Source organism: Eschrichtius robustus, chromosome 5 (genome assembly GCF_028021215.1).
Source record: "Eschrichtius robustus isolate mEscRob2 chromosome 5, mEscRob2.pri, whole genome shotgun sequence".
Lineage (NCBI taxonomy): Eukaryota > Metazoa > Chordata > Mammalia > Artiodactyla > Eschrichtiidae > Eschrichtius > Eschrichtius robustus.
Window position 1 is genome coordinate 20,729,115 of NC_090828.1, and position 4,983 is coordinate 20,734,097.

The following is a 4,983-nucleotide window of genomic DNA, read 5'->3' on the forward strand; positions in this document are numbered from 1 at the left end:
AAGCAATCTGCTGCTGCCTCCACCAAACGTCCCCCGAGACACCTCATGCTCAGCCAAGTGGTCATCCTGCGCCAGCAGGATGCAAATGTACGAAAGACCCTTCTCCTCTCCGGTTCCTCACCAGCCTGCCCGGGGCCACCTCGCCCACCAAGTCTCCCCCGCTGCTCCTTATTGACTCAACAACGCACAAGACACAGGCGTGCATGTGCACACGCCTCCATCCCCACTCTTATCCCAGCTCCTCTAAGGAGGGGTCCCGAGCTTGCAGGGGGATGCAGGGAAATGTGGAGGGAGGTGGAAGACCCCAGAACCAGAAGGTAGCTCCTGAAGAAAGAAAATGGACCCGCTCTGTTGTCATGCCCAAATCCAGGTCCCTGGGACAACCACGGTGTGGCACACACACCTGCTTGACTGTGCTCTCATTTGCCAGGAGCAACATTTTGGCACATTTAAGGCAGATGGGGAGGGAATTCTAAAGGGGTCAAGGAGGTGGGGTCAGGTGAAGTCATCTCCATCCATCCCTGTCTCTAAGAAGCCCAGACACCGTGGTCTCCCTCCCACTCCTGAGGCTCCATTGTAACATGCCTCCTACTTACCCTATGGATGTCCCTTGACTTCTAACCACCCCTTCAACCTCACCTGTCCTCTAGGGTGGGAGAAGGAACAGGGGCTTTGGAGTCAGGCAGGGGTGGTTTCAAATCCAGACTTTCCTTCCTACTCTCTGTGCGGACGGGGACAAGCTGCTTGTACTCTCTCACTTGTTAAGTAAAATAGAATAATGGTGTCTACGTAAAGAACCTGGAACAGTTCTCAGCAAAATGAATACTAACCCTCTTCCCTGGCTTCTTTAAGGCCCTTTCAGCATGGCTTCATCTTGCTTGCTCTTAAGAGTGATAGAGGCCGTTTCAGAAGCTTGTAAAGATCATCTTTAGTATTTAGCCTTCACAGCAACTTCTTAGGTTTCCCCACCTGCACCCTGCCCCCAACACGCAGGATCCAACACCCCTCTTTTAGTTAGTCATCAAGATGTGGACAAAACCAAGTGTAGATTGTTTTAGAATCTTCACTCCAACTCACTTTGCCTCTTCTCTCCTATTAACTGCTCATGATGGAGGGCGAGGGGTAGGATGGTGGTGTCCACTTTCTTACCCACAAAGAAGAGGAAAACCAAACTCAGGAGGCAAGAGATATGTTTTGAACACTCAAGGGAGGGGGTCATACCGCTCCCACACACTGCCCCACACCTGAGTCATTGAACATAAGGAGTGATGAGGATCTTACAAGGCACGATGCTAGGGCATAAGGGCACTCCATAAATAGCACCCCTTTTCCCGCTAGAACTCTGAGCCAACAGAGGAATAAGAAGGAAGAAGAAAGCAGATGGAGAGCAAAATATTACCTTTGTTATGGTTAAAGCTGGTGGATGGGGCTTAGTCTGGGGACAAGTGGGTTTTCTCATTCTGAATCCCAGAATTGTGGGGAATTACCCACTTGTTACTGACCTTGCTGGGCTGAGGCAGGGTCCCCTGCAGGACAGATTCTGCCCCTGTAAAACCTGAGACCTAGAGGGGCAAGACAGAGCCTGTGTTTCTCACGTGTGGGCTCACTCTAAGAGAAACAGGACAAAGAAGGGACCAGGCTACACTTTCCCTTCCAAATTCACCAGATTAGGTCACTTCTCCTCCAGGGAAGGAGTGAGCAGATGAAGAGATGCCAAGAGTGTTACTCTAGTGGAGAACCCTTCACTTAGAAGGAAATATCAGGAACGAGGAAGATGCACTCAATGTCCCCCCCAACCCCAATACAATTTTTTTCTTTCAATTTGATAGCAAGAGCAAAAGCAACAAATATATATATATATGTATATATATATATATATATATATATGTGTGTGTGTGTGTGTGTGTGTGTGTATATATATATCTATTAATATGTAATCTGTTAGGCATATATATGTATATGTATACATATACGTATATGTATATATATACACACATATATGTTATCTAAAAATTAGAAAATAATAATAACTATCTTTTAATAGTTTTGTGAACAATAAATGCACTTAGCACTTAATAAATGCATTTAATAAATTCTAATCATTATAACAACTAGAACAGTAATTAAACACAGGAATGGGAGGCATTTATTCGTTCACATTGATTCAGCCACATTTACTAGGCAATGGAGGTTGACACAAATACACAGATACACTTAAATCAAAGCAGAGTAAGAGAAGCACCAAAAAGAAGAGCTCAGCAGAGAGAGCCTGATCAAGAAAATTCCCATGGCCATGGTGACATGTGCAATAGATGTTCTGGAAAGATGTTCTTAGTCAAAGAAGTTGGATCAGGAAGAGTAGTCCAGTCTGAATGAGGTGTTATATTCTTGAAGAAAGTAATGGGAAGCAAATTTTCACATTTTCAGACACATCCCACCAGCCTCTCTTTGGGCTTGTTTCCCCCCTTAGGTATAGGAAAAGTAGCAGGGGAGATGAGTTCAGCATATCCTTTCAATTAGGGAGTGGGGTGTACACACCCTTCCAAACCACTCTTCCTAATGTCCGTGTTCTTTCCCCTACAGAGGATGCTGTTTAGAGCTGAGAGTTCATCTCTGTCTGGTTCTAGCACCTCCCTGCTAACGCCCATCCCTTAGTGGACAATTCTGTCTTCTCGCTGGTTTGTGTTTGCCTCTGTTCCTCTCTGATGCAGCCCCTCCAGGCCACAACAACAATCTACCCCCTCTCCCAGAGCCCACACCCTACCACGGCTGACACCCTTTTATCAAACTGCATCTCTGGGCATTGGTGGTGCAGAGCAAGCTAATGTCAGCACTTCCACCTTCCAAGCCAGTCCCTCTGGCCCCTTAACCACACACCATGCCTTCTGCTGACTTTCTCCCTATGTGTCAGCACATTCTCAGTTTAAGCTAACCCAGCCACACGCCCCTGGAGACACATGAGAACACCTCCCTAGCCTAGATGCATACATTTTCTCATGGTTCAACAGAAACTGTGGTCACTGAGCTGTAGAAGGCGACAAGCCATGTTAGAAAAACCAAAACAGAACCCTGTGAACCTGCACGAGTAAGGAGTAAGGAGTAAGCAGTCCTTGCTGGGTTCTCTGTTTTGGGGTTCCCGGGCCCATGGAGGACACAAATTGGATATCCCAATGTCCAAGTCAGTTGAAGGTTGGCCGCTTACATCCAATTCCTGTTTTATTCTAGTTGTGGCCTGGCAGAAACTTCAGCAGCCGCCTTTGACTGTGCCTTAAACTCAGCTACCAACTCTCTCACCTGAGTCCTTTTTTCAGGCATGAAATGGAATCTTCTTATCAAGGACCAAACTCAGCTTATTGATTTTCCAATATTAGGGGAGTGCTAGAAACAACTCCTTGACTTTGAATCTGCTCCAGACAGACAGACAGGTCAATACAGAAAGTCGTTTGAAAGAGAAGACACGCACATGGCTTGTTATTTGGGTTAATACCATTCTGCTCAGGGACAATGGTTCTAGGTCCAGAGTGAACTTGACTAAGGCAAAAGCATTAGAAACTCAGTCCTTAGAAATAAACAGTGTTCTCTAGATCTGTTAGTGGAAACTGCTTTGGCTGGACACACCCATGAGAGATGACACTATTTCTACCCAGAACGGCCATGCTGGTCACAACTAGTCACCCAGGCTTAACATTCAGCATCATTCTGACTCCCTCCCCTCACTCATTTTCCACGTTCAGTTGGACAAACTCAATTTGGCTGCACAGTATCCTTCCTTTCCAGTTCCATGGTGACCACCCAGCTGAGACCCATTCCCGTTGACCTTCACCTGGATTATTGGAATAGCCTCCTCCTCCTCTGATTCTTCATTTCTTCCATCTCAACCCACCCAGCACTCTGAAACCAGATTTATTTTCCTGACTTTAATCCACTGTTAAATCATTTTAATTGTTCCACATGTGCCCCCTGAAAGACCAAAAGTGTCCATTAACAGATGAATGGATAAAGAAGATGTGATATATATGTGTGTGTATATATATATATATACATACACACACACAAACTCACACACAATGGAATACTACTCAGCCATAAAAAAAGAATAACAATTTGCCATTTGCAGCAATATGGATAGACTTGGAGGGTATTATGTTAAGTGAAATAAGTCAGACAGAGAAAGACAAATACTGTATGATATCACTTATATGTGGAATCTAAAAAAGTACAACAAAATAGTGAATAAAACAAAAAAGAAGCAGATTCACAGATATAGAGAACAAACTAGTGGTTACCAGTGGGGAGAAGGAAGGGGGAGGGGAAACATAGGGGTAGGGGGAAGACAGGATATTATGGAATTATATGAAATCATGTGTGTGAAAGTTTTGAAAATTGTAAAGCACTATAGAATTTAAAGAATCTTTCATTCAATAAGAAAAAAAAAAGACCAAACTCTTTAATTGGCATCCAATGCTTTCTAAAACCCTACCATGCCCTTCCAGTCATGTGATGCTTCTCCTCTCCCTGGACCCCAAGATACAGTCAAGCCCCATAACTCATCATTGCCCAAATTCCATCTTCCTGTGCTCTCCCTTTCTTTTGTAGAAACCATCTTATTCTTCACCCCATCTTGCCCATATTATCTATCTATTGACTAAAAACCATCCCTTCAGATCTGTTCTACAGTAGGAGATATTTGTGATTGGCTGGCCCAGCACCCCTTTATTTGGGGATTGCACTTCTTCTACACACCTTTCACATGGTAGGCACCTGACCCTGCATGGCCAATGCAAGTATTCCATCTGCAAGCCAGAGTGATTGGTCTAGATTTGATGATGAGAGACATCCAGGAGTAATCAGGGTCTTCTGGAAGGTTGGACAGACGGGTGTTGGAGACGAGGCAGTCTGTGGGATAAGTGCTCCCAACAGCCATCTTTCTTGGCACCTGGACAGAGGTGTGCCACTCAGCTCCAGGCTCTGCTCTACATGTTG